Genomic DNA, 11,437 nt, shown 5'->3' with positions numbered 1-11,437 from the left:
CATTGCAGACAAAAGGTAAGAAGTTTGAATGGACACATGAATGTGAGACTAGTTTTGAGTAGCTTAAGCAGTTGTTGACACACACACCAGCTGAAGATTGCGGATCCAGATAAGGATTTTATAGTTTGTACAGACACTTGCAAGAGAGGAATTTGTGGAGATCTCATGCAATAAGGACAGGTAGTGTGCTATGAGCCATGGAAAATAACTGAACAAGAGTAGAACTTCCCAACACATGATCTTGAGTTGTCGACGATCATACATGCATTAAATATGTGGAGACACTATCTTCTAGGTAGACGGTTTTTGTTGATGAGCGATAACATTGGGTTGAGGTATTTTTTTTACCAACCAAATATAAATTCTAGACATGCTAGATGGTTGGCTACCCTTAGCGAGTTTGACTTAGAGATCAGATACATCAAAGAGAAGGAGAACAGAGTTGCAAAAGCTCTTAGTAGGAAGGTACAGGTAAATCATATAGCAACTATGAGTTCTTATGGGACAGATTTACAGGATAAGATCTTGCAAGCAGGGCAATGGGATGACAAATTCATCGAGATCATGCACAAGTTACAACAGAGTATAGGTACAGATGTAGGTATAGATATAGGTGATCAGGATGTAGACTATTGTCTCACGATAGATAGCTCGGTGAGGTTTTGAGACAAGATCTATGTGCCGAATTGCAGTGAGCTCAAGAAGATTATCTTTAGAGAGCTTCACGTCAATCCATACTCGGGTCACCCAAGATATAAGAAGACTTTGACAACAGTGAAGAAGTTATACTATTGGCCTAATTGGAAGAAGGAAGTGGTAGAATTCGTGGCTATATGCCCAGATTGTCAGTAGGTAAAGATGAAATGCAGGCATCTAGGTGGGTTACTACAACCTATTTCAATTACGAAATGGAAATGGGAGGTCATTTCCATGGATTTCATTACAGGTCTTCTGAGGATAGTGAAGCAACATGATTCTATTATGGTCATAGTTAATAGGTTGAGCAAGGTACCTCACTTCATTCCAGTGAAGACTACATATTCAACCATTGAGGTAGCACAGGTGTTCATCAGAGAGATAGTGAGACTTCATGGTGTTCCAAAGAATATTGTGTTGATAGGGATGCAAAGTTCAATTCCAAGTTTTCGAAGGATCTATTTGCGAGCTTGGCTATAAAGTTGGCCTTCAGTACATCTTATCATCCATGGACAGATGGACAGACAAAGAGGGTCAACGAGATATTGGAGGGTATACTGAGGATGTAGGTGATGCATTAGAAAAGGAAATGGGAGGAGCATCTTCCATGGGTTTAGTTCACATACAATAATGGTTATCAGGAGTCATTGAGGATGAGTCCTTTCAAGGCATTGTATGGGCAGAGTTGTAATACTCCTATCAACTAGAGTGATCCAGTGAAGAAGGTACTTATTGGACTGGATATGTTAGCAGACATGGAGCAGGAAATACAGGTTATAAAGAGGAATCTAAAGGAAGTGCAAGATAGGAAGAAGAGCTATGCATATAGGAACAAGTTTTTCAAGGAATTTCAGGTTCGGGAACATGTGTATTTTCACATCAAGCACAAGAAAATATCTTTGAGTATTAGCTCATGTGCCAAGTTGGCACGATAGTATTGATGGCCTTTTGAGATCGTTGAGAGGATTGGACTAGTGGAATATCAACTTGGACTACCTCCAACAATGAAAGTCCATGATTTTTTCCATATTTAATTGCTTAAGAACTATATAAAGGATGTTGATCATGTTATTGATTGGTCTATATTGTAGGTGGAGCAAGAAGGAGAGTTCAAGTTGGAGCCTCAGTGCATATTGTAGCAAAACATCTCATCCTCGGGAACATAGACATAGAGCAAGTTAGAGGGAAATGGAAGAACTTTGGGGCTGAAGAAGCTACATGGGATATGGTAGATTAGATATGGGCCCTGTATCCTTCATTGTTTTCCAGTTGAGGCAAAGTAGTTTTGGTTTGATGTTGGTATATGTTTGGCATATGTTTCACTGATGTTTTGGTATATGTATGTATATTTTAATGGATGTAAATACCACCACGTGATAAATTATAAAGCTCCAATAAGCGGTACGGGTGTCATATTATTATGGTTATTATATTTTCATGTTGTCATGATGTTCTACTTTTCAGAAATTCCTTGATTGTAAATACTGCAATGAGCTATGTTATCAAGCTCGATAGGCAGTATGTTTTCTTTTCAGTGGTTTTGTTGAGGTCATGGTGTGGTTTAACAATGGGGATGGTGTTCCCCAAGGGGGAGGGTTTTGTAATAGCGATGGCAAAGATTCATGTAATAAAAGTTAATAAAGGAAAAATAAGACCACGGTTAAGGGATACTTATTCCAAGTTGAATGTTGGGCAAACATATCCTATTGGGAATTAATCGATGTTTGTCTCGGCTAAGGAAAATTGGCAAAGGCTAACGTAAAGGAATTAAAACGAAAAAAAAGGCATTTTGGCACATTTATTTATGAAAATAAAGGAAAATAGGAGAAAATTAAGGTGAAAGGTCATAGGTTGCATGTGAGGAGGAAATTGAAGGAAAGCAATGGAAAATGAAGAAATTAGGGGCGTCATGCATGAAAAGGCCTCTGAGGATCAATTCATGTCATTTTTTAGTTCAAGTTTGGAGCTCTCTCATTATTCTCTCTCTCTCTTAATCTTTTCTTAGAGCATTCTAGCTTTGGATCAAGGAAAGGAAAAGAAAGAAAAGGAGAGGAAAAACAAGCAAAGGAAAAAGGGAAAACAAGCAAGGATTAAGGAAAGGAAAGTAGGATCAATCAGATTCAGTGGGAATACTTGCAGGTAACCTTTTACATGTGTGATTTCCTAGTTGGTTTGGACATGCATGGCTTTGCATGTTGGTGTATGGTTCTCTTGCTATCGGTGGCATGGTTTTGCCAGGTTATGACAGTGATTTTTAGCCTAGTCTTGCATTTTCCCCGATGCCATGGTGTTGGAATGTTTAATTAATTTTTTGAGCTTTGGTTTGTTGGATGTACTTCAGAATCCTGAGTGGAGGTGGTCTCAAGTTCCATTCCCAAAGGACTAGGAATCCCTTGACCATTTTTAGTAGGATATATGATAAAACCTGAGGGAGATGTCTCAGTTTAGGGACTAGTGATTAGAGTTTGGATTTCGGTAAATAGTGAGAGACAAGGGGACTGAAAAGTACTCAAGGATAGTGATGGATTCTTGATGTCATTCCAAGTTCAGTTCGGTTGTGATCAGAGAACATGTTTTGGTGTGATCATGGTCTAGTGAGGGTGGAGGTGGTTTAACCTCTGGATTCCCTTGGTTGTTCTATGAGATCCCACATTGGTGTTTTGAATATGGCACGGGGATGACTGGATGAAAGAGATATTTGGTTCAACCATGTCTATGGGTGGGTGGTATGTGGAAGTCCCAAACCTGGTCGGATTTTCCTATGATTAATAAAAGCTAAGTTATCTTAATTTTTCACTGATTTATATATGTCGATTTAATGGATGTCGTATCTATAATATTTACATGGTTCTATGTTGGTTATAAGCATGGTTAAATGACTAGTTAATATCATGGTTATTTCACATATTTACTTGTAACTGTTAAATGGATAGATACAAGACCTAATTCATGATGTAATAGTTTAATGGAGAAGGAGGTAATCCTTCTGGTTACGTTTCATAAGTTGTTTCAGTCATTTATGCTTTGCCTTGTATCCTAGACCTATAGGTTGCATTGATACCAAGTGTTTGATAGAATGTCAGTCCCAGTTGGGGATGCTCAAGCTTAGTCCTGAGGTTGATTTGGATTGATCAGCTTTTTTATCATGTCTTTAATGAATTATGAAGGCTATAGCAAGTGCTGAGCTGAGTTCTGGATTTTGGGCTAGAAAAGTGGCTTAAATACTGGGGTTGTTGGCATAGAACTGGAAATTTTGGTCCATAGTCACTGGCAGGGAGACCTGTGAGAGAAAATTTAGGTCGTTGGTCATTCCCTTTCCCATAGCGTGAGATCGAATATGGCCTAAGAGATCGAGAAAAGCAGTGGGACCCAGGGACAAATTGTTTGAGTGGCTGACTTCTCTCCTGATGGTTTTGTTGATGATGTTAGATGACTTTGTGGTATGTTCCATCAATTTCATTTCCTTAAGGTCACCGAGGAGATTGAATCCCTTATAGTAAGCTCTAACATAACATGTTTACCCGGTTGGTTGACTACTTGGGTGGACCTAGGAGTAAGGGGTGTTACACAGTCAATGATGAGGATGGGAACAATGATAATAATATCCTTGATGAATATTTTCTAGAAAAGGAAATGAAACCACTTTATGACAGGTCAAAAGTAAATATCCTCTCTGCTACATTATTGTTGGTTAGCTTAAAGGTTTTGAATTGGTTGTGAAACCCTTTTATGACACAAATTCTAATGTATGTAATATGTTTCATCACATATTATACATAACGGTTGATTGTTTTCCCTTTTTGTGTTAAGTATGTGCAAAATAAGAATTGAATATTTAAGATTAATATTCTTTACACTAACTAGTTGTTTTTTATGTTGTAGATTTTACGGTGAAATTTTGTTACCATGCTCAAATATTTTACCTCGCACATACTGATATTTATATGCTATTATGAAAGAAATCGGAATGTAGTATCAACACATAGATGCATGCCTTAATGTTCATATTATTTAATATGCACAAAATTCATTGAGAACAAAATATCCCATAATTTCATAGCAGTAGATATCAAACCGATCAAGTAAAAAAAAGGTGCCTCAAAAGGTTCCTCATCATATTCCCATAATTCCACGTTAGCACTGATTGTTCAAGTGTGATCCATAGTATATTTTATGGATTACCATGAAAGACATAGAAGTGGAGATGGTTTTCTTTCAATTCCTGGAGATGAGTATACATTTAGGGAAATTTAGAAAAATGGTGACACTTTAAGAATGAATCCTGTAATGTTAGGATTTCATTGGTAGCTAATAGTGTTAATTTGTTTGGAGAGCTTATGTCCATTTACTTAGTGTGGCCAATCTTTTTGATCAACAATAACCTTCCTCCTTGGATGTCAATAAATATGGAGCACATAATTTTGATAATGATTGTTCTGTGTATTTGTTTATATTAATTTTTCATATGTAACCTTTTCACTTATCTTATTTGTTGTATGATATCTTATATTTGTTTATTTACTTATATACATACATCTCATGGTTTAATTATGTGTAATTTCAAACAATTACCAAGTACGTACCAAGTTAAGGATAACCTCTTATCAATGAGATACTAAAGTTATGGGTTAGTATCACTATGTATGAAATCTATAAACAAATAACGTTGAAGCAATTTCAATTCCATGGAATACTTGTATGGACAATTCATGATGCCCTATGACTAACACATTTTTGTGGTATGTAATGTTCAAATATTGCACTTTAGTAGTATATCTTTATATGAAGATATCATGGATGTTTTTAAAATAACCGATTCATATATTTGACATTAATCCATCTCTTAATGAAAATGCTCAAGCAAAAGTTAAATTTTCATGACCAATTTGTGGTCCTAAGATGAAATATCGTCATTCAAAAAGTTTATGAAAGAAGGTGTTTGATGATTATTGATGCATGATCATCTCAACTCCAAGTCAAAATTCATTTTTACTAAACCTAGGTGTCCTTGATTCACCAACGGATTTCATTCCCTAATTGAGTGTAATTGTTTAATTATTTGTATTTCCTATGTTTTTAAGGAAACCTAGAGAAATTGCATAAATAGGATTGGGATGGTGTTAGAACTAATTATTCGAAGAGGTTATGAGAATGTTGAACGAGTTAGAGATATTTGCGGGTAGGTTAGATCTCTTGAGGAATGGTTGGATCTAGAGAAACATAAATATAGGGTTTGTTGAATATTTTCTGGATATGAACCAAATTATGGTTTCGAAATCCTTTTGTATAAAGAACATGAAATGTAGGTGTGTAAGTAAGAAGAGAGAAAGAGGTGTGTCGAGAGGGCTAGCATAGGAAGGCCAAGTATGGCCACTAGGAAAAAAGAGCCAATTGTATGGTAAATTAGGCCTGGAAGGCTAAAAGGTCTTTTATGTAAATGTCATGTACAAACTATCTGAATATTAATGAAAGTATACCTTGTTCAAGTGTTCCGAGCTAATTTGTGTGGAAAACTTGTCTCATCCTATGAAAGTAAGAATTTTAAATCACATTTTTTTTATATATGTGTTTCATGTGAATCAAAGCGCAGGAGGGAGAACATTTTAGATAAGTAACACAAGAATGGAGACAAGGTTGAGAGTCCCTTAAAATGGAGGAAGTTATTAATTGATCATTGATAAACATAGTGGATGAATGATCTAATTCAATCAAATTTCATATTGGAGCAATTAAAGTCATATCAGAAGCGATCAAAGTAAGCACATCGAAGATGAGGAGATCCATTACCTGAGAAAAGACGTAAAAAAAGGTGTCATGAAGGAATTAGTTAGAGTATTGGAAAACCTATGTTAAGACATGTGAATAGAAGGATAAGAAGAACAAAGGGTTAAGACTTAATTTATCAATGCATATGGCAGTCCATCATGCAACAGAGATTGAGGCTAACAATTGACAAAAGTTATTTTCATCTCCTAGAGTTTGTTACACAGATGAGCAAAGGAGTAACATTTTGGAGGTAGTAGTTGGGATGAATAGGTGCCAAGCAGAGGTGGTAGTAAGCCAATGAAAAATGTATTGAGGTGGTGTGGACTTCCAATTCATAAAGTGACATGTTGAGGCAACATGGTTTAAATGTGGGGAAAAAATGGTAGTTGATAGAGAAATTCACATCCTGGAGTCTATCTCACGGGAGTTTCGAAAGTTTGTAACCAACAGAAGTTGTGGGATGATTTAGACCCATGATGACATGGATGGATCAATAGACGGGATGACATATTAATAGAAGTATAGGTTCCATAGCTTAGAGCACATTGAAGGGTGTGTTTGTAAAGCACTAGGGTGACATGTCTCGGATGGACTTCCCCGGGAGTTTTAAAAGTGAGCAACAAACAGAAGCATTGAGATGACATGCAGAGGAAGATAATGTAGAAATGGAACATTGGTTGGAAAAAACCAATGAAGGGAGTGATGTGTCCTGGGTGAGATAAAGAGTTGCACACCAAATATTTGGATTCAAGTCACAAAACGCAGTCACATGACAACGAAGTGGGAGGAAAAGTAAAAAGATTCAGGAGCCAATAAAGTGGGATGTGTCTATGTATATTATATACAGTCTTGGATCTGGTGGCTATCATTTAAAAATAGGCATAGACCTTCTCTTGGCTTAGATGTTGTATGAAGGGTCACGTGCCTATGTATTATAAGAGGTTTGAATTTGGTCATTGTTATAAAGGTTTTGTATTATACCCTTGCATCTCCTCCAACTATTAAGGTATTTTTGGAATAAAAAAAGATTTTCTTCCCATGGGGGATGGAGAAAAACACTTGTTAGTTCAAAATTGGAGATATTGGTCAGAAATGAGCCACCCTTGCATCAAAAGTGGTATCAGAGAAGGTTTTAAACCTGCTTCTTTCAATTATTAAAGAAATGGAGGCAATACTAGAAGTAAAGCAACGAAGGAGATAACAACAAATGAGTTGTTTTAAACACAAAAATAGTGTGGAAAGGTGTTATAGTATGGCCAAATTTGGAGCAGTTTGAAATAGGTAAAATTGTTTTTTGTTTTCCAAATCATATTGAGGTTGAAGATTGATGACCATAGGATGAAGCTTTGAGGAAACGAATTGGAGATCCTGGGAGGAAGGGGAGCATAATGTTGTGAGTTAAAATAACATTGAAGGATTGCAATGATGAAGATAGAGCTATAAAACTTAAAGGTACAAGGCTCTTGAGAAGAAAAGGTAGAGTAATTTTACATTATGTTCTAGTAGTTTAGAGGCATAACAGGTAAACATATTTTATTTCAGTTTTCTTGAAGAGGGAAGAACATGAAAGTTCATTATGAATAAAAATTACGAATTTATTTTTGTAGATGATTACAAAGGTTGAAAGAGATGATGGAATCTTGAGGAGTAATGTTTTGAAGAGTAAAGAGCAATAGTTCTTTTTGAGGAGAATTGGTTAAGAGGAATGGACCAAAAACAATATTTCTTAGCATAAGATCCTTTTACATGTATTATAAAATATTTATGTTGTTTTATTAACTTTGTTCATGAATAATTGTGTTTGTATGTAGTATAAAGTAGTATTTGTAGCAAGTAGTGTAGAAATGAAGCTATGACAAAGGAAGAGTGAGCAAGAAAATATATTAAGTGGAGAAATTATGACAGAATCCAAAAAATAAAATGATATCATTGAAGAGAAGGCAATAGAGTTCTCAAAGAGAAGAGAGAGGTGATTTCAAGAAGATGTGAAGTACAATAGCTTTGAAAGCTAAGGAGTAGACATGCTAAAGAATAAGGAGAAGAGGTTTTACTGCAGAGAACCAAAAGAAGAAAGGATACCAAGAAGATGACTTTGTATTGGTGATAATTAGGGGGGTTATTAAAAATATGGAGAAGGTTTGTTGCATCTCACAAGTGGACAAGGAGAGTTCACAGAAGGAGGAAAGAATGGCTACCGATAGTCATGTTAAGCGTTTAGAGAGGAGAAGTCACAATCAGATGAAAGAGAATTCCAAAGAAGTTGGCATAAAGTGGATGAGTGATGAATAATTTGAGAAAGGGATGGTAGATTTTAGAGCATAACTCAATCATTTTAAATAGTTTCTAGAAGAAATGTAGGAAGACCAGAGATATGGTTGGACAATGAAGAAGATAGTGAGATGTAATCCATTACAAAGGAATCTAAGGTTAACTGAAGAATTTTGCATTAGCAAGGAAAATGGGAAACAACAACATAAAGTGTGGAATATTGGAGAATTAAAGGCAACAAAGAAGCATCAATGTAGCAGAGTAAATATTCATCTACAAATTAATGTTTGGGAGCTAGAGGATTTTCTCAGTCTACGACAACACATGGTCAAGAGACCATGATTTTTTGTTTCACCTTGGGATTATAATGCAGGAGCATCTTACTTAGAAGTTTGAGCAAATTTTAACTAAATCTATGGGAATTTCATTTACCAAGGGAGTTGGTTCCCAAATTGAGTGTGATTGTTTAATTATTTGTATTTTCTATGTTTTTAAGGAAATCTAGAGAAATTGTGTAAATAGGAATGAAATAGTAATACTAACTACTTTTTAGAAGAGGTTTCAAGAATGTTGAATGAGTTAGAGAGATTTGAGCATAGGTTAGATCTCTTCAACAATAGTTACATCTAGAGAATCGTAAAGGTAGAGCTTATTGAAGATTTTGGCGATATGAACCAAATTATGGTTTCAAAATCCTTTTGTATAAAGAAGATGGAATGTAGGTGTGTAACTAAGAAGAGAGAAATATATGTGTTGAGAGGGCCGCTAGATTAATGTCAGGTATTCCCAGGAGGAGAAAAGGGCTAATTTTTTTGTAAATTAAGCCTAGAAGGTTAAAAGGACTTATATGTAAATGTCAAGTACATATTACATGAATATTAATGAATATTTATTTGTGTGGAAAGCTTCCGCTCATCATGCTTAAGTGAACCCTCTCAATCATATTGCATTCTTATGTGTTGCATGTGAATTAAATCTCGGGAGGGAGAATGTTTTAGATAAGTAGCACAAAAATATAGAAAAGGCCAAGAGTCCTTTTATAGTGGAGGAAGTTCTTAATTCATCATTGATTAACATAGTGGATCAATGATGTAAGATTAGCAGAAGCGGTTAAAGTAAGCATAACGGAGGCTTGAAGATCCATTAGCTAAGAAGAGGTGTAGAAAATGTGTTGTGGAGGAATTAGTTGGAGCATTGGAAACCTTATGTTAAGGCTTGCTAATATAAGGAAAGGTAGAACAAAGGGCTAGAATTAATTTATTAAAGCCTATGAGAGTCCATCATCCAAGATAGATCAACATTGATGATTGATCAAAATTATTTCCATCTCATGAAGTTTGTTTCCCATACAAGCAAAGGAGTAACATCGGAAGGGCGTATCCGGGTTGACCAGGCACTGTAAGGTCCCCTCCTAGGGTCCTCTACTAGATCTATATTCTCTAATTTTAAATGTAATAAAAGGGAAATAATTTATTTTCTGAAAATACAATTAAACTATGATATTTTACCATTTAAAATATAATTCCTACAATTTAAATAGTGAAAATTTCATTTCAATCACTTACATGAGTAATCTATGCATAGAGGAATACTTATATCGATGGCCCGGTGGAGATGCCCTTGAGATGCTGCTCCTGCTAGAACACTTCTCTTGACTATCAACTGCATTTACCTCCCAACCTACTAGGAAGTAATTCCTAGCCCAGGAAACCTACACAAGTTCCTTAGCCTTCCAAGCCCAAGTTCAACTAGATGTAGCGTGTCCAAGATAAAACAATACTCCCTTCCTCTATCTCAAACAATTCCTCCAAAACCACAGCCCAACCAAAACCAAATAAAGACCAAGGATCCCCCTTCCTCCCCTCATTCTTCCCCTTTTATGCCCCTTTCTCTTATCCACATCAACCACCTTTCATTAATGTCATAACTTCTCCCTCATCATTACATTTGACTTCTCTTCTCCCTAGTAAATATGAGAGGACATTTTGGAATGTGATATGAATATAAAATTGGGTAATTAATTGGAGAGGACCATGTCTTCTCTCAACTTTATATTTTGGGTATGAGAAATGAATATATAAATTGGTAATTAATTGGAGAGGGCCATGTCTTCTCCCAAGTAAATGTGAGAGGACATTTTGGGGATGAGAGATAAATATATAAATTGGTAATTAATTGGAGAGGACCATGTCTTCTCCCAACTAAATGTGATAGGATATTTTGGGGATGAGAGATGAATATATAAATTGGTAACTAATTGGAAAGGACCATGTCTTCTCCCAAATAAATGTGAGAGGACATTTTTGGAATGAGTTATCAATATATATAATTTGGTAATTAACTGGAGAGGGCTATGCCTTCTTCCAAGTAAATATGAGAGGACATTTTGGGGATGAGAGATAAATATATATAATTTGGTAATTAATTAGAGAGGACTATGCCTTCTCCCAATAAAATATGAGAGGACATTTTGCAAATGAGGTATGAATATATATAATTTGGTAATTAATTGGAGAGGACTATGTCTTCTCAAAATTTAAAAATTTGGGGAGGTAAATTGGGAATAATAACAAAATTTATATCAGTACTAACTTTACAGTTTCACCAATGTAGGTATGTACCAATATTTCTTGATAATTATAAGTCCATATTTTAAGGAATTTTAAACACTTAGTAAAATTTGCAGGATAATATTAAATAGGGCATT

Source organism: Pinus tabuliformis, chromosome 4_2 (genome assembly GCF_031772625.1).
Source record: "Pinus tabuliformis cultivar Carrire ecotype Pingquan chromosome 4_2, CPIR1, whole genome shotgun sequence".
In the NCBI taxonomy this organism is placed as follows: domain Eukaryota; kingdom Viridiplantae; phylum Streptophyta; class Pinopsida; order Pinales; family Pinaceae; genus Pinus; species Pinus tabuliformis.
The sequence above is the reverse complement of the archived record's forward strand: the minus strand, read 5'-3'. Positions refer to the sequence as shown.